Genomic DNA, 23,975 nt, shown 5'->3' on the forward strand with positions numbered 1-23,975 from the left:
TTCGTGGATCTCTTTGCTAGCCTTATTTCTGTGGAATCTGAGAACAGATATTTCGGATCCCTTTGAAGACTATAGGGCCAAAGGAAATATCCTCCGATAACAAAGAGAAAGAAGCTTTCTGAGAAACTCCTTTGTGTTCTGTGAAATCATCTCACAAAGCTACAGCTTTCCACTCAAGAAGCCTTTCGCTAAGACAGTTCTTGAGGAATTGGCAAAGGGATATTTGGGAGCCCATAGAGGCCTATGGTGAAAAAGGAAATATCCTCAGATGAAATCTGGAAAGAAGCTTTCTGAGAAACTGCTTAGTGTTCTGTTAATTCATCTAACAGAGTTACATCTGTATTTCGTGGATCTCTTTGCTAGCCTTATTTCTGTGGAATCTGAGAACAGATATTTCGGATCCCTTTGAAGACAATAGGGTCAAAGGAAATATCCTCCGATAACATAGAGAAAGGAGCTTTCTGAGAAACTTCTTTGTGTTCTGTGAAATCATCTCACAGAGTTACAGCTTTCCCTTCAAGAAGCCTTTCGCTAAGACAGTTCTTGTGGAATTGGCAAAGTGATATTTGGAAGCCCATAGAGGGCTATGGTGAAAAAGGAAATATCCTCAGATGAAATCTGGAAAGAAGCTTTCTGAGAAACTGCTCTGTGATGTGTGACTTCCACTCACAGAGTTACATCTGTATTTCGTGGATCTCTTTGCTAGCCTTATTTCTGTGGAATCTGAGAACAGATATTTCGGATCCCTTTGAAGACTATAGGGCCAAAGGAAATATCCTCCGATAACAAAGAGAAAGAAGCTTTCTGAGAAACTTCTTTGTGTTCTGTGAAATCATCTCACAAAGTTGCAGCTCTCCCCTCAAGAAGCCTTTCGCTAAGACAGTCCTTGTGGAATTGGCATAGTGATATTTCAGAGCCCATAGAGGCCTATGGTGAAAAAGGAAATATCCTCAGATGAAATCTGGAAAGAATCTTTCTGAGAAACTGCTTAGTGTTCTGTTAATTCATCTCACAGAGTTACATCTGTATTTCGTGGATCTCTTTGCTAGCCTTGTTTCTGTGGAATCTGAGAACAGATATTTCGAATCCCTTTGAAGACTATAGGGCCAAAGGAAATATCCTCCGATAACAAAGAGAAAGAAGCTTTCTGAGAAACTTCTTTGTGTTCTGTGAAATCATATCACAGAGTTACAGCTTTCCACTCAAGAAGCCTTTCTCTAAGACAGTTCTTGTGGAATTGGCAAAGGGATATTTCAGAGCCCATAGAGGCCTATGGTGAAAAAGGAAATATCCTCAGATGAAATCTGGAAAGAAGCTTTCTGAGAAACTGCTCTGTGATGTGTGACTTCCACTCACAGAGTTACATCTGTATTTCGTGGATCTCCTTGCTAGCCTTATTTCTGTGGAATCTGAGAACAGATATTTCGGATCCCTTTGAAGACTATAGGGCCAAAGGAAATATCCTCCGATAACAACGAGAAAGAAGCTTTCTGAGAAACTTCTTTGTGTTCTGTGAAATCATCTCACAGAGTTACAGGTTTCCCCTCAAGAAGCCTTTCGCTAAGACAGTTCTTGTGGAATTGGCAAAGGGATATTTGGGAGCCCATAGAGGCCTATGGTGAAAAAGGAAATATCCTCAGATTAAATCTGGAAAGAAGCTTTCTGAGAAACTGCTTAGTGTTCTGTTAATTCATCTCACAGAGTTACATCTGTATTTCGTGGATCTCTTTGCTAGCCTTATTTCTGTGGAATCTGAGAACAGATATTTCGGATCCCTTTGAAGACTATAGGGCCAAAGGAAATATCCTCCGATAACAAAGAGAAAGAAGCTTTCTGAGAAACTTCTTTGTGTTCTGTGAAATCATCTCACAGAGTTACAGCTTTCCCCTCAAGAAGCCTTTCGTTAAGACAGTTCTTGTGGAATTGGCAAAGGGATATTTCAGAGCCCATTGAGGCCTATGGTGAAATAGGAAATATCCTCAGATGAAATCTGGAAAGAAGCTTTCTGAGAAACTGCTTAGTGTTCTGTTAATTCATCTCACAGAGTTACATCTGTATTTCGTGGATCTCTTTGCTAGCCTTATTTCTGTGGAATCTGAGAACAGATATTTCGGATCCATTTGAAGAATACAGGGACAAAGGAAATATCCTCCGATAACAAAGAGAAAGAAGCTTTCTGAGAAACTTCTTTGTGTTCTGTGAAATCATCTCACAGAGTTACAGCTTTCCCCTCAAGAAGCCTTTCGCTAAGACAGTTCTTGTGGAATTGGCAAAGGGATATTTGGGAGCCCATAGAGGCCTATGGTGAAAAAGGAAATATCCTCAGATGAAATCTGGAAAGAAGCTTTCTGAGAAACTGCTTAGTGTTCTGTTAATTCATCTCACAGAGTTACATCTCTATTTCGTGGATCTCTTTGCTAGCCTTATTTCTGTGGAATCTGAGAACAGATATTTCGGATCCCTTTGAAGACTATAGGGCCAAAGGAAATATCCTCCGATTACAAAGAGAAAGAAGCTTTCGGAGAAACTTCTTTGTGTTCTGTGAAATCATCTCACAGAGTTACAGTTTTCCCCTCAAGAAGCCTATCGCTAAGACAGTTCTTGTGGTATTGGCAAAGTGAAATTTGGAAGCCCATAGAGGGCTATGGTGAAAAAGGAAATATCCTCAGATGAAATCTGGAAAGAAGTTTTCTGAGAAACTGCTCTGTGATGTGTGACTTCCACTCACAGAGTTACATCTGTATTTCGTGGATCTCTTTGCTAGCTTTATTTCTGTGGAATCTGAGAACAGATATTTCGGATCCCTTTGAAGACTATAGGGCCAAAGGAAATATCCTCCGATAACAAAGAGAAAGAAGATTTCTGAGAAACTTCTTTTTGTTCTGTGAAATCATCTCACAGAGCTACAGCTTTCCACTCAAGAAGCCTTTTGCTAAGACAGTTCTTGTGGAATTGGCAAAGGGATATTTGGATGCCCATAGAGGGCTATGGTGAAAAAGGAAATATCCTCAGATGAAATCTGGAAAGAAGCTTTCTGAGAAACTGCTTACTGTTCTGTTAATTCACCTCAGAGAGTTACATCTGTATTTCGTGGATCTCTTTGCTAGCCTTATTTCTGTGGTATCTGAGAACAGATATTTCGGATCCCTTTGAAGACTATTGGGCCAAAGGAAATATCCTACGATAACAAAGAGAAAGAAGCTTTCTGAGAAACTTCTTTGTGTTCTGTGAAATCATCTCACAGAGTTACAGCTTTCCCCTCAAGAAGCCTTTCGCTGAGACAGTTCTTGTGGAATTGGCAAAGGGATATTTGGGAGCCCATAGAGGCCTATGGTGTAAAAGGAAATATCCTCAGATGAAATCTGGAAAGAAGCTTTCTGAGAAACTGCTTAGTGTTCTGTTAATTCATCTCACAGAGTTACATCTGTATTTCGTGGATCTCTTTGCTAGCCTTATTTCTGTGGAATCTGAGAACAGATATTTCGAATCCCTTTGAAGACTATAGGGCCAAAGGAAATATCCTCCGATAACAAAGAGAAAGAAGCTTTCTGTGAAACTTCTTTGTGTTCTGTGAAATCATCTCACAGAGTTACAGCTTTCCCCTCAAGAAGTCTTTCGCTAAGACAGTTCTTGTGGAATTGGCAAAGGGATATTTGGAAGCCCATAGAGGGCTATGCTGAAAAAGGAAATATCCTCAGATGAAATCTGGAAAGAAGCTTTCTGAGAAACTGCTCTGTGATGTGTGACTTCCACTCACAGAGTTACATCTGTATTTCGTGGATCTCTTTGCTAGCCTTATTTCTGTGGAATCTGAGAACAGATATTTCGGATCCCTTTGAAGACTATAGGGCCAAAGGAAATATCCTCCGATAACAAAGAGAAAGAAGCTTTCTGAGAAACTTCTTTGTGTTCTGTGAAATCATCTCACAGAGTTACAGCTTTCCCCTCAAGAAGCCTTTCGCTAAGACCGTTCTTGTGGAATTGGCAAAGGGATATTTGGGAGCCCATAGAGGCCTATGGTGAAAAAGGAAATATCCTCAGATGAAATCTGGAAAGAAGCTTTCTGAGAAACTGCTTAGTGTTCTGTTAATTCATCTCACAGAGTTACATCTGTATTTCGTGGATCTCTTTGCTAGCCTTATTTCTGTGGAATCTGAGAACAGATATTTCGGATCCCTTTGAAGACTATAGGGCCAAAGGAAATATCCTCCGATAACAAAGAGAAAGAAGCTTTCTGAGAAACTTCTTTGTGTTCTGTGAAATCATCTCACAGAGTTACAGCTTTCCCTTCAAGAAGCCGTTCCCTTAGACAGTTCTTGTGGAATTGGCAAAGGGATATTTGGGAGCCCATAGAGTGCTATGGTGAAAAAGGAAATATCCTCAGATGAAATCTGGAAAGAAGCTTTCTGAGCAACTGCTTAGTGTTCTGTTAATTCACCTCACAGAGTTACATCTGTTTTTCGTGGATCTCTTGGCTAGCCTTATTTCTGTGGAATCTGAGAACAGATATTTCGGATCCCTCTGAAGACTATAGGGTCAAAGGAAATATCCTCCGATAACAAAGAGAAAGAAGCTTTCTGAGAAACTTCCTTGTGTTCTGTGAAATCATCTCACAGAGTTACAGCTTTCCCCTCAAGAAGCCTTTCGCTAAGACAGTTCTTGTGGAATTGGCAAAGGGATATTTGGGAGCCCATAGAGGCCTATGGTGAAAAAGGAAATATCCTCAGATGAAATCTGGAAAGAAGCTTTCTGAGAAACTGCTCTGTGATGTGTGACTTCCACTCACAGAGTTACATCTGTATTTCGTGGATCTCTTTGCTAGCCTTATTTCTGTGGAATCTGAGAACAGATATTTCGGATCCCTTTGAAGACTATAGGGCCAAAGGAAATATCCTCCGATAACAAAGAGAAAGAAGCTTTCTGAGAAACTTCTTTGTGTTCTGTGAAATCATCTCACAGAGTTACAGCTTTCCTCTCAAGAAGCCTTTCGCTAAGACAGTTCTTGTGGAATTGGCAAAGGGATATTTGGGAGCCCATAGAGGCCTATGGTGAAAAAGGAAATATCCTCAGATGAAATCTGGAAAGAAGCTTTCTGAGAAACTGCTTAGTGTTCTGTTAATTCACCTCACAGAGTTACATCTGTATTTCGTGGATCTCTTTGCTAGCCTTATTTCTGTGGAATCTGAGAACAGATATTTCGGATCCCTTTGAAGACTATAGGGCCAAAGGAAATATCCTCCGATAACAAAGAGAAAGAAGCTTTCTGAGAAACTTCTTTGTGTTCTGTGAAATCATCTCACAGAGTTACAGCTTTCCCCTCAAGAAGCCTTTCCCTAAGACAGTTCTTGTGGAATTGGCAAAGGGATATTTGGGAGCCCATAGAGGCCTATGGTGAAAAAGGAAATATCCTCAGATGAAATCTGGAAAGAAGCTTTCTGAGAAACTGCTTAGTGTTCTGTTAATTCATCTCACAGAGTTACATCTGTATTTCGTGGATCTCTTTGCTAGCCTTATTTCTGTGGAATCTGAGAACAGATATTTCGGATCCATTTGAAGAATACAGGGACAAAGGAAATATCCTCCGATAACAAAGAGAAAGAAGCTTTCTGAGAAACTTCTTTGTGTTCTGTGAAATCATATCACAGAGTTACAGCTTTCCCCTCAAGAAGCCTTTCGCTAAGACAGTTCTTGTGGAATTGGCAAAGGGATATTTGGGAGCCCATAGAGGCCTATGGTGAAAAAGGAAATATCCTCAGATGAAATCTGGAAAGAAGCTTTCTGAGAAACTGCTTCGTGTTCTTTTAATTCATCTCACAGAGTTACATCTGTATTTCGTGGATCTCTTTGCTAGCCTTATTTCTGTGGAATCTGAGAACAGATATTTCGGATCCCTTTGAAGACTATAGGGCCAAAGGAAATATCCTCCGATAACAAAGAGAAAGAAGCTTTCTGAGAAACTTCTTTGTATTCTTTGAAATCATCTCACAGAGTTACAGCTTTGCCCTCAAGAAACCTTTCGCTAAGACAGTTCTTGTGGAATTGGGAAAGGGATATTTGGAAGCCCATAGAGGGCTATGCTGAAAAAGGAAATATCCTCAGATGAAATCTGGAAAGAAGCTTTATGAGAAACTGCTCTGTGATGTGTGACTTCCACTCACAGAGTTACATCTGTATTTCGTGGATCTCTTTACTAGCCTTATTTCTGTGGAATCTGAGAACAGATATTTCGGATCCCTTTGAAGACTATAGGGCCAAAGGAAATATCCTCCGATAACAAAGAGAAAGAAGCTTTCTGAGAAACTTCTTTGTATTCTGTGAAATCATCTCACAGAGTTACAGCTTTGCCCTCAAGAAGCCTTTCGCTAAGACAGTTCTTGTGGAATTGGCAAAGGGATATTTGGAAGCCCATAGAGGGCTATGCTGAAAAAGGAAATATCCTCAGATGAAATCTGGAAAGAAGCTTTCTGAGAAACTGCTCTGTGATGTGTGACTTCCACTCACAGAGTTACATCTGTATTTCGTGGATCTCTTTGCTAGCCTTATTTCTGTGGAATCTGAGAACAGATATTTCGGATCCCTTTGAAGACTATAGGGCCAAAGGAAATATCCTCCGATAACAAAGAGAAAGAAGCTTTCTGAGAAACTTCTTTGTGTTCTGTGAAATCATCTCACAGAGTTACAGCTTTCCCCTCAAGAAGCCTTTCGCTACGACAGTTCTTGTGTAATTGGCAAAGGAATATTTGGTAGCCAATAGAGGCATATGGTAAAAAAGGAAATATCCTCAGATGAAATCTGGAAAGAAGCTTTCTGAGAAACTGCTTAGTGTTCTGTCAATTCATCTCACAGAGTTACATCTGTATTTCGTGGATCTCTTTGCTAGCCTTATTTCTGTGGAATCTGAGAACAGATATTTCGGATCCCTTTGAAGACTATAGGGCCAAAGGAAATATCCTCCGATAACAAAGAGAAAGAAGCTTTCTGAGAAACTTCTTTGTGTTCTGTGAAATCATCTCACAGAGTTACAGCTTTCCCTTCAAGAAGCCTTTCCCTTAGACAGTTCTTGTGGAATTGGCAAAGGGATATTTGGGAGCCCATAGAGGGCTATGGTGAAAAAGGAAATATCCTCAGATGAAATCTGGAAAGAAGCTTTCTGAGCAACTGCTTAGTGTTCTGTTAATTCACCTCACAGAGTTACATCTGTATTTCGTGGATCTCTTTGCTAGCCTTATTTCTGTGGAATCTGAGAACAGATATTTCGGATCCCTCTGAAGACTATAGGGTCAAAGGAAATATCCTCCGATAACAAAGAGAAAGAAGCTTTCTGAGAAACTTCTTTGTGTTCTGTGAAATCATCTCACAGAGTTACAGCTTTCCCCTCAAGAAGCCTTTCGCTAAGACAGTTCTTGTGGAATTGCCAAAAGGATATTTGGGAGCCCATAGAGGCCTATGATGAAAAAGGAAATATCCTCAGATGAAATCTGGAAAGAAGCTTTCTGAGAAACTGCTCTGTGATGTGTGACTTCCACTCACAGAGTTACATCTGTATTTCGTGGATCTCTTTGCTAGCCTTATTTCTGTGGAATCTGAGAACAGATATTTCGGATCCCTTTGAAGACTATAGGGCCAAAGGAAATATCCTCCGATAACAAAGAGAAAGAAGCTTTCTGAGAAACTTCTTTGTGTTCTGTGAAATCATCTCACAGAGTTACAGCGTTCCCCTCAAGAAGCCTTTCGCTAAGACAGTTCTTGTGGAATTGGCAAAGGGATATTTGGGAGCCCTTAGAGGCCTATGGTGAAAAAGGAAATATCCTCAGATGAAATCTGGAAAGAAGCTTTCTGAGAAACTGCTTAGTATTCTGTTAATTCATCTCACAGAGTTACATCTGTATTTCGTCGATCTCTTTGCTAGCCTTATTTCTGTGGAATCTGAGAACAGATATTTCGGATCCCTTTGAAGACTATAGGGCCAAAGGAAATATCCTCCGATAACAAAGAGAAAGAAGCTTTCTGAGAATCTTCTTTGTGTTCTGTGAAATCATCTCACAGAGTTACAGCTTTCCCCTCAAGAAGCCTTTCGCTAGGACAGTTCTTGTGGAATTGGCAAAGGGATATTTGGGAGCCCATAGAGGCCTATGGTGAAAAAGGAAATATCATCAGATGAAATCTGGAAAGAAGCTTTCTGAGAAACTGCTTAGTGTTCTGTTAATTCATCTCACAGAGTTACATCTGTATTTCGTGGATCTCTTTGCTAGCCTTATTTCTGTGGAATCTGAGAACAGATATTTCGGATCCCTTTGAAGACTATAGGGCCAAAGGAAATATCCTCCGATAACAAAGAGAAAGAAGCTTTCTGAGAAACTTCTTTGTGTTCTGTGAAATCATCTCACAGAGTTACAGCTTTCCCCTCAAGAAGCCTTTCGCTAAGACAGTTCTTGTGGAATTGGCAAAGTGAAATTTGGAAGCCCATAGAGGGCTATGGTGAAAAAGGAATTATCCTCAGATGAAATCTGGAAAGAAGCTTTCTGAGAAGCTGCTCTGTTATGTGTGACTTCCACTCACAGAGTTACATCTGTATTTCGTGGATCTCTTTGCTACCCTTATTTCTGTGAAATCTGAGAACAGATATTTCGGATGCCTTTGAAGACTATAGGGCCAAAGGAAATATCCTCCGATAACAAAGAGAAAGAAGCTTTCTGAGAAACTTCTTTGTGTTCTGTGAAATCATCTCACAGAGTTACAGCTTTCCCCTCAAGAAGCCTTTCGCTAAGACAGTTCTTGTGGAATTGGCAAAGGGATATTTGGGAGCCCATAGAGGCCTATGGTGAAAAAGGAAATATCCTCAGATGAAATCTGGAAAGAAGCTTTCTGAGAAACTGCTTAGTGTTCTGTTAATTCATCTCACAGAGTTACATCTGTATTTCGTGGATCTCTTTGCTAGCCTTATTTCTGTGGAATCTGAGAACAGATATTTCGGATCCCATTGAAGACTATAGGGCCAAAGGAAATATCCTCCGATAACAAAGAGAAAGAAGCTTTCTGAGAAACTTCTTTGTGTTCTGTGAAATCATCTCACAGAGTTACAGCTTTCCCCTCAAGAAGCCTTTCGCTAAGACAGTTCTTGTGGAATTGGCAAAGGGATATTTGGAAGCCCATAGAGGGCTATGTTGAAAAAGGAAATATCCTCAGATGAAATCTGGAAAGAAGTTTCTGAGAAACTGCTCTGTGATGTGTGACTTCTACTCACAGAGTTACATCTGTATTTCGTGGATCTCTTTGCTAGCCTTATTTCTGTGGAATCTGAGAACAGATATTTCGGATCCCTTTGAAGACTATAGGGCCAAAGGAAATATCCTCCGATAACAAAGAGAAAGAAGCTTTCTGAGAAACTTCTTTGTGTTCTGTGAAATCATCTCACAGAGTTACAGCTTTCCACTCAAGAAGCCTTTCGCTAAGACAGTTCTTGTGGAATTGGCAAAGGGATATTTGGGAGCCCATAGAGGGCTATGGTGAAAAAGGAAATATCCTCAGATGAAATCTGGAAAGAAGCTTTCTGAGAAACTGCTCTGTGATGTGTGACTTCCACTCACAGAGTTACATCTGTATTTCGTGGATCTCTTTGCTAGCCTTATTTCTGTGGAATCTGAGAACAGATATTTCGGATCCCTTCGAAGACTATAGGGCCAAAGGAAATATCCTCCGATAACAAAGAGAAAGAAGCTTTCTGAGAAACTTCTTTGTGTTCTGTGATATCATCTCACAGAGTTTCAGCTTTCCACTCAAGAAGCCTTTCGCTAAGACAGTTCTTGTGGAATTGGCAAAGGGATATTTGGGAGCCCATAGAGGGCTATGGTGAAAAAGGAAATATCCTCAGATGAAATCTGGAAAGAAGCTTTTTGAGAAACTGCTTACTGTTCTGTTAATTCATCTGAGAGAGTTACATCTGTATTTCGTGGATCTCTTTGCTAGCCTTATTTCTGTGGTATCTGAGAACAGATATTTCGGATCCCTTTGAAGACTATATTGCCAAAGGAAATATCCTCCGATAACAAAGAGAAAGAAGCTTTCTGAGATACTTCTTTGTGTTCTGTGAAATCATCTCACAGAGTTACAGCTTTCCCCTCAAGAAGCCTTTCGCTAAGACAGTTCTTGTGGAATTGGCAAAGGGATATTTGGGAGCCCATAGAGGCCTATGGTGAAAAAGGAAATATCCTCAGATGAAATCTGGAAAGAAGCTTTCTGAGAAACTGCTTAGTGTTCTGTTAATTCATCTCACACAGTTACATCTGTATTTCGTGGATCTCTTTGCTAGCCTTATTTCTGTGGAATCTGAGAACAGATATTTCGAATCCCTTTGAAGACTATAGGGCCAAAGGAAATATCCTCCGATAACAAAGAGAAAGAAGCTTTCTGTGAAACTTCTTTGTGTTCTGTGAAATCATCTCACAGAGTTACAGCTTTCCACTCAAGAAGCCTTTCTCTAAGACAGTTCTTGTGGAATAGGCAAAGGGATATTTGGGAGCCCATACAGGCCTATGGTGAAAAAGGAAATATCCTCAGCTGAAATCTGGAAAGAAGCTTTCTGAGAAACTGCTCTGTGATGTGTGACTTCCACTCACAGAGTTACATCTGTATTTCGTGGATCTCTTTGCTAGCCTTATTTCTGTGGAATCTGAGAACAGATATTTCGGATCCCTTTGAAGACTATAGGGCCAAAGGAAATATCCTCCGATAACAAAGAGAAAGAAGCTTTCTGAGAAACTTCTTTGTGTTCTGTGAATTCATCTCATAGAGTTACAGCTTTCCACTCAAGAATCCTTTCGCTAAGACAGTTCTTGTGGAATTGGCAAAGGGATATTTGGGAGCCCATAAAGGCCTATGGTGAAAAAGGAAATATCCTCAGATGAAATCTGGAAAGAAGCTTTCTGAGAAACTGCTCAGTGTTCTGTTAATTCATCTCACAGAGTTACATCTGTATTTCGTGGATCTCTTTGCTAGCCTTATTTCTGTGGAATCTGAGAACAGATATTTCGGATCCCTTTGAAGACTATAGGGCCAAAGGAAATATCCTCCGATAACAAAGAGAAAGAAGCTTTTTGAGTAACTTCTTTGTGCTCTGTGAAATCATCTCACAGAGTTACAGCTTTCCCCTCAAGAAGTCTTTCGCTAAGACAGTTCTTGTGGAATTGGCAAAGGGATATTTGGAAGCCCATAGAGGGCTATGCTGAAAAAGGAAATATCCTCAGATGAAATCTGGAAAGAAGCTTTCTGAGAAACTGCTCTGTGATGTGTGACTTCCACTCACAGAGTTACATCTGTATTTCGTGGATCTCTTTGCTAGCCTTATTTCTGTGGAATCTGAGAACAGATATTTCGGATCCCTTTGAAGACTATAGGGCCAAAGGAAATATCCTCCGATAACAAAGAGAAAGAAGCTTTCTGAGAAACTTCTTTGTGTTCTGTGAAATCATCTCACAGAGTTACAGCTTTCCCCTCAAGAAGCCTTTCGCTAAGACAGTTCTTGTGGAATTGGCAAAGGGATATTTGGGAGCCCATAGAGGCCTATGGTGAAAAAGGAAATATCCTCAGATGAAATCTGGAAAGAAGCTTTCTGAGAAACTGCTCTGTGATGTGTGACTTCCACTCACAGAGTTACATCTGTATTTCGTGGATCTCTTTGCTAGCCTTATTTCTGTGGAATCTGAGAACAGATATTTCGGATCCCTTTGAAGACTATAGGGCCAAAGGAAATATCCTCCGATAACAAAGAGAAAGAAGGTTTCTGAGAAACTTCTTTGTGTTCTGTGAAATCATCTCACAGAGTTACAGCTTTCCCTTCAAGAAGCCGTTCCCTTAGACAGTTCTTGTGGAATTGGCAAAGGGATATTTGGAAGCCCATAGAGGGCTATGCTGAAAAAGGAAATATCCTCAGATGAAATCTGGAAAGAAGCTTTCTGAGAAACTGCTTAGTGTTCTGTTAATTCACCTCACAGAGTTACATCTGTATTTCGTGGATCTCTTTGCCAGCCTTATTTCTGTGGAATCTGAGAACAGATATTTCGGATCCATTTGAAGAATACAGGGACAAAGGAAATATCCTCCGATAACAAAGAGAAAGAAGCTTTCTGAGAAACTTCTTTGTGTTCTGTGAAATCATCTCACAGAGTTACAGCTTTCCCCTCAAGAAGCCTTTCGCTAAGACAGTTCTTGTGGAATTGGCAAAGGGATATTTGGGAGCCCATAGAGGCCTATGGTGAAAAAGGAAATATCCTCAGATGAAATCTGGAAAGAAGCTTTCTGAGAAACTGCTTCGTGTTCTTTTAATTCATCTCACAGAGTTACATCTGTATTTCGTGGATCTCTTTGCTAGCCTTATTTCTGTGGAATCTGAGAACAGATATTTCGGATCCCTTTGAAGACTACAGGGCCAAAGGAAATATCCTCCGATAACAAAGAGAAAGAAGCTTTCTGAGAAACTTCTTTGTATTCTGTGAAATCATCTCACAGAGTTACAGCTTTGCCCTCAAGAAGCCTTTCGCTAAGACAGTTCTTGTGGAATTGGCAAAGGGATATTTGGAAGCCCATAGAGGGCTATGCTGAAAAAGGAAATATCCTCAGATGAAATCTGGAAAGAAGCTTTATGAGAAACTGCTCTGTGATGTGTGACTTCCACTCACAGAGTTACATCTGTATTTCGTGGATCTCTTTACTAGCCTTATTTCTGTGGAATCTGAGAACAGATATTTCGGATCCCTTTGAAGACTATAGGGCCAAAGGAAATATCCTCCGATAACAAAGAGAAAGAAGCTTTCTGAGAAACTTCTTTGTATTCTGTGAAATCATCTCACAGAGTTACAGCTTTGCCCTCAAGAAGCCTTTCGCTAAGACAGTTCTTGTGGAATTGGCAAAGGGATATTTGGAAGCCCATAGAGGGCTATGCTGAAAAAGGAAATATCCTCAGATGAAATCTGGAAAGAAGCTTTCTGAGAAACTGCTCTGTGATGTGTGACTTCCACTCACAGAGTTACATCTGTATTTCGTGGATCTCTTTGCTAGCCTTATTTCTGTGGAATCTGAGAACAGATATTTCGGATCCCTTTGAAGACTATAGGGCCAAAGGAAATATCCTCCGATAACAAAGAGAAAGAAGCTTTCTGAGAAACTTCTTTGTGTTCTGTGAAATCATCTCACAGAGTTACAGCTTTCCCCTCAAGAAGCCTTTCGCTAAGACAGTTCTTGTGGAATTGGCAAAGGGATATTTGGGAGCCCTTAGAGGCCTATGGTGAAAAAGGAAATATCCTCAGATGAAATCTGGAAAGAAGCTTTCTGAGAAACTGCTTAGTATTCTGTTAATTCATCTCACAGAGTTACATCTGTATTTCGTGGATCTCTTTGCTAGCCTTATTTCTGTGGAATCTGAGAACAGATATTTCGGATCCCTTTGAAGACTATAGGGCCAAAGGAAATATCCTCCGATAACAAAGAGAAAGAAGCTTTCTGAGAATCTTCTTTGTGTTCTGTGAAATCATCTCACAGAGTTACAGCTTTCCCCTCAAGAAGCCTTTCGCTAGGACAGTTCTTGTGGAATTGGCAAAGGGATATTTGGGAGCCCATAGAGGCCTATGGTGAAAAAGGAAATATCATCAGATGAAATCTGGAAAGAAGCTTTCTGAGAAACTGCTTAGTGTTCTGTTAATTCATCTCACAGAGTTACATCTGTATTTCGTGGATCTCTTTGCTAGCCTTATTTCTGTGGAATCTGAGAACAGATATTTCGGATCCCTTTGAAGACTATAGGGCCAAAGGAAATATCCTCCGATAACAAAGAGAAAGAAGCTTTCTGAGAAACTTCTTTGTGTTCTGTGAAATCATCTCACAGAGTTACAGCTTTCCCCTCAAGAAGCCTTTCGCTAAGACAGTTCTTGTGGAATTGGCAAAGTGAAATTTGGAAGCCCATAGAGGGCTATGGTGAAAAAGGAATTATCCTCAGATGAAATCTGGAAAGAAGCTTTCTGAGAAGCTGCTCTGTTATGTGTGACTTCCACTCACAGAGTTACATCTGTATTTCGTGGATCTCTTTGCTACCCTTATTTCTGTGAAATCTGAGAACAGATATTTCGGATGCCTTTGAAGACTATAGGGCCAAAGGAAATATCCTCCGATAACAAAGAGAAAGAAGGTTTCTGAGAAACTTCTTTGTGTTCTGTGAAATCATCTCACAGAGTTACAGCTTTCCCCTCAAGAAGCCTTTCGCTAAGACAGTTCTTGTGGAATTGGCAAAGGGATATTTGGGAGCCCATAGAGGCCTATGGTGAAAAAGGAAATATCCTCAGATGAAATCTGGAAAGAAGCTTTCTGAGAAACTGCTTAGTGTTCTGTTAATTCATCTCACAGAGTTACATCTGTATTTCGTGGATCTCTTTGCTAGCCTTATTTCTGTGGAATCTGAGAACAGATATTTCGGATCCCATTGAAGACTATAGGGCCAAAGGAAATATCCTCCGATAACAAAGAGAAAGAAGCTTTCTGAGAAACTTCTTTGTGTTCTGTGAAATCATCTCACAGAGTTACAGCTTTCCCCTCAAGAAGCCTTTCGCTAAGACAGTTCTTGTGGAATTGGCAAAGGGATATTTGGAAGCCCATAGAGGGCTATGGTGAAAAAGGAAATATCCTCAGATGAAATCTGGAAAGAAGCTTTCTGAGAAACTGCTCTGTGATGTGTGACTTCTACTCACAGAGTTACATCTGTATTTCGTGGATCTCTTTGCTAGCCTTATTTCTGTGGAATCTGAGAACAGATATTTCGGATCCCTTTGAAGACTATAGGGCCAAAGGAAATATCCTCCGATAACAAAGAGAAAGAAGCTTTCTGAGAAACTTCTTTGTGTTCTGTGAAATCATCTCACAGAGTTACAGCTTTCCACTCAAGAAGCCTTTCGCTAAGACAGTTCTTGTGGAATTGGCAAAGGGATATTTGGGAGCCCATAGAGGGCTATGGTGAAAAAGGAAATATCCTCAGATGAAATCTGGAAAGAAGCTTTCTGAGAAACTGCTCTGTGATGTGTGACTTCCACTCACAGAGTTACATCTGTATTTCGTGGATCTCTTTGCTAGCCTTATTTCTGTGGAATCTCAGAACAGATATTTCGGATCCCTTCGAAGACTATAGGGCCAAAGGAAATATCCTCCGATAACAAAGAGAAAGAAGCTTTCTGAGAAACTTCTTTGTGTTCTGTGATATCATCTCACAGAGTTTCAGCTTTCCACTCAAGAAGCCTTTCGCTAAGACAGTTCTTGTGGAATTGGCAAAGGGATATTTGGGAGCCCATAGAGGGCTATGGTGAAAAAGGAAATATCCTCAGATGAAATATGGAAAGAAGCTTTCTGAGAAACTGCTTACTGTTCTGTTAATTCATCTCAGAGAGTTACATCTGTATTTCGTGGATCTCTTTGCTAGCCTTATTTCTGTGGTATCTGAGAACTGATATTTCGGATCCCTTTGAAGACTATAGGGCCAAAGGAAATATCCTCCGATAACAAAGAGAAAGAAGCTTTCTGAGATACTTCTTTGTGTTCTGTGAAATCATCTCACAGAGTTACAGCTTTCCCCTCAAGAAGCCTTTCGCTAAGACAGTTCTTGTGGAATTGGCAAAGGGATATTTGGGAGCCCATAGAGGCCTATGGTGAAAAAGGAAATATCCTCAGATGAAATCTGGAAAGAAGCTTTCTGAGAAACTGCTTAGTGTTCTGTTAATTCATCTCACACAGTTACATCTGTATTTCGTGGATCTCTTTGCTAGCCTTATTTCTGTGGAATCTGAGAACAGATATTTCGAATCCCTTTGAAGACTATAGGGCCAAAGGAAATATCCTCCGATAACAAAGAGAAAGAAGCTTTCTGTGAAACTTCTTTGTGTTCTGTGAAATCATCTCACAGAGTTACAGCTTTCCACTCAAGAAGCCTTTCTCTAAGACAGTTCTTGTGGAATAGGCAAAGGGATATTTGGGAGCCCATACAGGCCTAGGGTGAAAAAGGAAATATCCTCAGCTGAAATCTGGAAAGAAGCTTTCTGAGAACCTGCTCTGTGATGTGTGACTTCCACTCACAGAGTTACATCTGTATTTCGTGGATCTCTTTGCTAGCCTTATTTCTGTGGAATCTGAGAACAGATATTTCGGATCCCTTTGAAGACTATAGGGCCAAAGGAAATATCCTCCGATAACAAAGAGAAAGAAGCTTTCTGAGAAACTTCTTTGTGTTCTGTGAATTCATCTCACAGAGTTACAGCTTTCCACTCAAGAAGCCTTTCGCTAAGACAGTTCTTGTGGAATTGGCAAAGGGATATTTGGGAGCCCATAAAGGCCTATGGTGAAAAAGGAAATATCCTCAGATGAAATCTGGAAAGAAGCTTTCTGAGAAACTGCTTAGTGTTCTGTTAATTCATCTCACAGAGTTACATCTGTATTTCGTGGATCTCTTTGCTAGCCTTATTTCTGTGGAATCTGAGAACAGATATTTCGGATCCCTTTGAAGACTATAGGGCCAAAGGAAATATCCTCCGATAACAAAGAGAAAGAAGCTTTTTGAGTAACTTCTTTGTGCTCTGTGAAATCATCTCACAGAGTTACAGCTTTCCCCTCAAGAAGTCTTTCGCTAAGACAGTTCTTGTGGAATTGGCAAAGGGATATTTGGAAGCCCATAGAGGGCTATGCTGAAAAAGGAAATATCCTCAGATGAAATCTGGAAAGAAGCTTTCTGAGAAACTGCTCTGTGATGTGTGACTTCCACTCACAGAGTTACATCTGTATTTCGTGGATCTCTTTGCTACCCTTATTTCTGTGGAATCTGAGAACAGATATTTCGGATCCCTTTGAAGACTATAGGGCCAAAGGAAATATCCTCCGATAACAAAGAGAAAGAAGCTTTCTGAGAAACTTCTTTGTGTTCTGTGAAATCATCTCACAGAGTTACAGCTTTCCCCTCAAGAAGCCTTTCGCTAAGACAGTTCTTGTGGAATTGGCAAAGGGATATTTGGGAGCCCATAGAGGCCTATGGTGAAAAAGGAAATATCCTCAGATGAAATCTGGAAAGAAGCTTTCTGAGAAACTGCTTAGTGTTCTGTTAATTCATCTCACAGAGTTACATCTGTATTTCGTGGATCTCTTTGCTAGCCTTATTTCTGTGGAATCTGAGAACAGATATTTCGGATCCCTGTGAAGACTATAGGGCCAAAGGAAATATCCTCCGATAACAAAGAGAAAGAAGCTTTCTGAGAAACTGCTTTGTGTTCTGTGAAATCATCTCACAGAGTTACAGCTTTCCCCTCAAGAAGCCTTTCGCTAAGACAGTTCTTGTGGAATTGGCAAAGGGATATTTGGGAGCCCATAGAGGGCTATGGTGAAAAAGGAAATATCCTCAGATGAAATCTGGAAAGAAGCTTTCTGAGCAACTGCTTAGTGTTCTGTTAATTCACCTCACAGAGTTACATCTGTTTTTCGTGGATCTCTTTGCTAGCCTTATTTCTGTGGAATCTGAGAACAGATATTTCGGATCCCTCTGAAGACTATAGGGTCAAAGGAAATATCCTCCGATAACAAAGAGAAAGAAGCTTTCTGAGAAACTTCTTTGTGTTCTGTGAAATCATCTCACAGAGTTACAGCTTTCCCCTCAAGAAGCCTTTCGCTAAGACAGTTCTTGTGGAATTGGCAAAGGGATATTTGGGAGCCCATAGAGGCCTATGGTGAAAAAGGAAATATCCTCAGATGAAATCTGGAAAGAAGCTTTCTGAGAAACTGCTCTGTGATGTGTGTCTTCCACTCACAGAGTTACATCTGTATTTCGTGGATCTCTTTGCTAGCCTTATTTCTGTGGAATCTGAGAACAGATATTTCGGATCCCTTTGAAGACTATAGGGCCAAAGGAAATATCCTCCGATAACAAAGAGAAAGAAGCTTTCTGAGAAACTTCTTTGTGTTCTGTGAAATCATCTCACAGAGTTACAGCTTTCCACTCAAGAAGCCTTTCGCTAATACAGTTCTTGTGGAATTGGCAAAGGGATATTTGGGAGCCCATAGAGGCCTATGGTGAAAAAGGAAATATCCTCAGATGAAATCTGGAAAGAAGCTTTCAGAGAAACTGCTTAGTGTTCTGTTAATTCATCTCACAGAGTTACATCTGTATTTCGTGGATCTCTCTGCTAGCCTTATTTCTGTGGAATCTGAGAACAGATATTTCGGATCCCTTTGAAGACTATAGGGCCAAAGGAAATATCCTCCGATAACAAAGAGAAAGAAGGTTTCTGAGAAACTTCTTTGTGTTCTGTGAAATCATCTCACAGAGTTACAGCTTTCCCTTCAAGAAGCCGTTCCCTTAGACAGTTCTTGTGGAATTGGCAAAGGGATATTTGGGAGCCCATAGAGGGCTATGGTGAAAAAGGAAATATCCTCAGATGAAATCTGGAAAGAAACTTTCTGAGAAACTGCTTAGTGTTCTGTTAATTCACCTCACAGAGTTACATCTGTATTTCGTGGATCTCTTTGCTAGCCTTATTTCTGTGGAATCTGAGAACAGATATTTCGGATCCCTCTGAAGACTATAGGGTCAAAGGAAATATCCTCCGATAACAAAGAGAAAGAAGCATTCTGAGAAACTTCTTTGTGTTCTGTGAAATCATCTCACAGAGTTACAGCTTTCCCCTCAAGAAGCCTTTCGCTAAGACAGTTCTTGTGGAATTGGCAAAGGGATATTTGGGAGCCCATAGAGGCCTATGGTGAAAAAGGAAATATCCTCAGATGAAATCTGGAAAGAAGCTTTCTGAGAAACTGCTCTGTGATGTGTGACTTCCACTCACAGAGATACATCTGTATTTCGTGGATCTCTTTGCTAGCCTTATTTCTGTGGAATCTGAGAACAGATATTTCGGATCCCTTTGAAGACTATAGGGCCAAAGGAAATATCCTCCCATAACAAAGAGAAAGAAGCTTTCTGAGAAACTTCTTTGTGTTCTGTGAAATCATCTCACAGAGTTACAGCTTTCCCCTCAAGAAGCCTTTCCCTAAGACAGTTCTTGTGGAATTGGCAAAGGGATATTTGGCAGCCCATAGAGGCCTATGGTGAAAAAGGAAATATCCTCAGATGAAATCTGGAAAGAAGCTTTCTGAGAAACTGCTTAGTGTTCTGTTAATTCATCTCACAGAGTTACATCTGTATTTCGTGGATCTCTTTGCTAGCCTTATTTCTGTGGAATCTGAGAACAGATATTTCGGATCCCTTTGAAGACTATAGGGCCAAAGGAAATATCCTCCGATAAGAAAGAGAAAGAAGCTTTCTGAGAATCTTCTTTGTGTTCTGTGAAATCATCTCACAGGGTTACAGCTTCCCCCTCAAGAAGCCTTTCGCTAAGACAGTTCTTGTGGAATTGGCAAAGGGATATTTCAGAGCCCATTGAGGCCTATGGTGAAAAAGGAAATATCCTCAGATGAAATCTGGAAAGAAGCTTTCTGAGCAACTGCTTAGTGTTCTGTTAATTCACCTCACAGAGTTACATCTGTATTTCGTGGATCTCTTTGCTAGCCTTATTTCTGTGGAATCTGAGAACAGATATTTCGGATCCCTCTGAAGACTATAGGGTCAATGGAAATATCCTCCGATAACAAAGAGAAAGAAGATTTCTGAGAAACTTCTTTGTGTTCTGTGAAATCATCTCACAGAGTTACAGCTTTCCCCTCAAGAAGCCTTTCGCTAAGACAGTTCTTGTGGAATTGCCAAAGGGATATTTGGGAGCCCATAGAGGCCTATGATGAAAAAGGAAATATCCTCAGATGAAATCTGGAAAGAAGCTTTCTGAGAAACTGTTCTGTGATGTGTGACTTCCACTCACAGAGTTACATCTGTATTTCGTGGATCTCTTTGCTAGCCTTATTTCTGTGGAATCTGAGAACAGATATTTCGGATCCCTTTGAAGACTATAGGGCCAAAGGAAATATCCTCCGAAAACAAAGAGAAAGAAGCTTTCTGAGAAACTTCTTTGTGTTCTGTGAAATCATCTCACAGAGTTACAGCTTTCCCCTCAAGAAGCCTTTCGCTAAGAGAGTTCTTGTGGAATTGGCAAAGGGATATTTGGGAGCCCATAGAGGCCTATGGTGAAAAAGGAAATATCCTCAGATGAAATCTGGAAAGAAGCTTTCTGAGAAACTGCTTAGTATTGTGTTAATTCATCTCACAGAGTTACATCTGTATTTCGTGGATCTCTTTGCTAGCCTTATTTCTGTGGAATCTGAGAACAGATATTTCGGATCCCTTTGAAGACTATAGGGCCAAAGGAAATATCCTCCCATAACAAAGAGAAAGAAGCTTTCTGAGAATCTTCTTTGTGTTCTGTGAAATCATCTCACAGAGTTACAGCTTCCCCCTCAAGAAGCCTTTCGCTAAGACAGTTCTTGTGGAATTGGCAAAGGGATATTTCAGAGCCCATTGAGGCCTATGGTGAAAAAGGAAATATCCTCAGATGAAATCTGGAAAGAAGCTTTCTGAGAAACTGCTTAGTGTTCTGTTAATTCATCTCACAGAGTTACATCTGTATTTCGTGGATCTCTTTGCTAGCCTTATTTCTGTGGAATCTGAGAACAGATATTTCGGATCCATTTGAAGAATACAGGGACAAAGGAAATATCCTCCGATAACAAAGAGAAAGAAGCTTTCTGAGAAACTTCTTTGTGTTTTGTGAAATCATCTCACAGAGTTACAGCTTTCCCCTCAAGAAGCCTTTCGCTAAGACAGTTCTTGTGGAATTGGCAAAGGGATATTTGGGAGCCCATAGAGGCCTATGGTGAAAAAGGAAATATCCTCAGATGAAATCTGGAAAGAAGCTTTCTGAGAAACTGCTTAGTGTTCTGTTAATTCATCTCACAGAGTTACATCTGTATTTCGTGGATCTCTTTGCTAGCCTTATTTCTGTGGAATCTGAGAACAGATATTTCGGATCCCTTTGAAGACTATAGGGCCAAAGGAAATATCCTCCGATAACAAAGAGAAAGAAGCTTTCTGAGAAACTTCTTTGTGTTCTGTGAAATCATCTCACAGAGTTACAGCTTTGCCCTCAAGAAGCCTTTCACTAAGACAGTTCTTGTGGAATTGGCAAAGTGAAATTTGGAAGCCCATAGAGGGCTATGGTGAAAAAGGTAATATCCTCAGATGAAATCTGGAAAGAAGCTTTCTGAGAAGCTGCTCTGTGATGTGTGACTTCCACTCACAGAGTTACATCTGTATTTCGTGGATCTCTTTGCTACCCTTATTTCTGTGGAATCTGAGAACAGATATTTCGGATCCCTTTGAAGACTATAGGGCCAAAGGAAATATCCTCCGATAACAAAGAGAAAGAAGCTTTCTGAGAAACTTCTTTGTGTTCTGTGAAATCATCTCACAGAGTTACAAATTTCCACTCAAGAAGCCTTTCGCTAAGACAGTTCTTGTGGAATTGGCAAAGGGATATTTGGGAGCCCATAGAGGGCTATGCTGAAAAAGGAAATATCCTCAGATGAAATCTGGAAAGAAGCTTTCTGAGAAACTGCTCTGTGATGTGTGACTTCCACTCACAGAGTTACATCTGTATTTCGTGGATCTCTTTGCTAGCCTTATTTCTGTGGAATCTGAGAACAGATATTTCGGATCCCTTTGAAGACTATAGGGCCAAAGGAAATATCCTCCGATAACAAAGAGAAAGAAGCTTTCTGAGAAACTTCTTTGTGTTCTGTGAAATCATCTCACAGAGTTACAGCTTTCCCCTCAAGAAGCCTTTCGCTACGACAGTTCTTGTGGAATTGGCAAAGGAATATTTGGTAGCCCATAGAGGCATATGGTTAAAAAGGAAATATCCTCAGATGAAATCTGGAAAGAAGCTTTCTGAGCAACTGCTTAGTGTTCTGTTAATTCACCTCACAGAGTTACATCTGTATTTCGTGGATATCTTTGCTAGCCTTATTTCTGTGGAATCTGAGAACAGATATTTCGGATCCCTCTGAAGACTATAGGGTCAATGGAAATATCCTCCGATAACAAAGAGAAAGAAGCTTTCTGAGAAACTTCTTTGTGTTCTGTGAAATCATCTCACAGAGTTACAGCTTTCCCCTCAAGAAGCCTTTCGCTAAGACAGTTCTTGTGGAATTGCCAAAGGGATATTTGGGAGCCCATAGAGGCCTATGATGAAAAAGTAAATATCCTCAGATGAAATCTGGAAAGAAGCTTTCTGAGAAACTGTTCTGTGATGTGTGACTTCCACTCACAGAGTTACATCTGTATTTCGTGGATCTCTTTGCTAGCCTTATTTCTGTGGAATCTGAGAACAGATATTTCGGATCCCTTTGAAGACTATAGGGCCAAAGGAAATATCCTCCGAAAACAAAGAGAAAGAAGCTTTCTGAGAAACTTCTTTGTGTTCTGTGAAATCATCTCACAGAGTTACAGCTTTCCCCTCAAGAAGCCTTTCGCTAAGAGAGTTCTTGTGGAATTGGCAAAGGGATATTTGGGAGCCCATAGAGGCCTATGGTGAAAAAGGAAATATCCTCAGATGAAATCTGGAAAGAAGCTTTCTGAGAAACTGCTTAGTATTGTGTTAATTCATCTCACAGAGTTACATCTGTATTTCGTGGATCTCTTTGCTAGCCTTATTTCTGTGGAATCTGAGAACAGATATTTCGGATCCATTTGAAGACTATAGGGCCAAAGGAATTATCCTCCGATAACAAAGAGAAAGAAGCTTTCTGAGAATCTTCTTTGTGTTCTGTGAAATCATCTCACAGAGTTACAGCTTTCCCCTCAAGAAGCCTTTCGCTAAGACAGTTCTTGTGGAATTGGCAAAGGGATATTTCAGAGCCCTTAGAGGCCTATAGTGAAAAAGGAAATATCCTCAGATGAAATCTGGAAAGAAGCTTTCTGAGAAACTGCTTAGTGTTCTGTTAATTCATCTCACAGAGTTACATCTGTATTTCGTGGATCTCTTTGCTAGCCTTATTTCTGTGGAATCTGAGAACAGATATTTCGGATCCATTTGAAGAATACAGGGACAAAGGAAATATCCTCCGATAACAAAGAGAAAGAAGCTTTCTGAGAAACTTCTTTGTGTTCTGTGAAATCATCTCACAGAGTTACAGCTTTCCCCTCAAGAAGCCTTTCGCTAAGACAGTTCTTGTGGAATTGGCAAAGGGATATTTGGGAGCCCATAGAGGCCTATGGTGAAAAAGGAAATATCCTCAGATGAAATCTGGAAAGAAGCTTTCTGAGAAACTGCTTAGTGTTCTGTTAATTCATCTCACAGAGTTACATCTGTATTTCGTGGATCTCTTTGCTAGCCTTATTTCTGTGGAATCTGAGAACAGATATTTCGGATCCCTTTGAAGACTATAGGGCCAAAGGAAATATCATCCGATAACAAAGAGAAAGAAGCTTTCTGAGAAACTTCTTTGTGTTCTGTGAAATCATCTCACAGAGTTACAGCTTTCCCCTCAAGAAGCCTTTCGCTAAGACAGTTCTTGTGGAATTGGCAAAGTGATATTTGGAAGCCCATAGAGGGCTATGGTGAAAAAGGAATTATCCTCAGATGAAATCTGGAAAGAAGCTTTCTGAGAAGCTGCTCTGTTATGTGTGACTTCCACTCACAGAGTTACATCTGTATTTCGTGGATCTCTTTGCTAGCCTTATTTCTGTGGAATCTGAGAACAGATATTTCGGATCCCTTTGAAGACTATAGGGCCAAAGGAAATATCCTCCGATAACAAAGAGAAAGAAGCTTTCTGAGAAACTTCTTTGTGTTCTGTGAAATCATCTCACAGAGTTACAGCTTTCCCCTCAAGAAGCCTTTCGCTAAGACAGTTCTTGTGGAATTGGCAAAGTGATATTTGGAAGCCCAAGAGGGCTATGGTGAAAAAGGAAATATCCTCAGATGAAATCTGGAAAGAAGCTTTCTGAGAAACTGCTCTGTGAT

The sequence above is a fragment of the Macaca mulatta genome, chromosome 17 (assembly GCF_049350105.2).
Source record: "Macaca mulatta isolate MMU2019108-1 chromosome 17, T2T-MMU8v2.0, whole genome shotgun sequence".
Taxonomy (NCBI): domain Eukaryota; kingdom Metazoa; phylum Chordata; class Mammalia; order Primates; family Cercopithecidae; genus Macaca; species Macaca mulatta.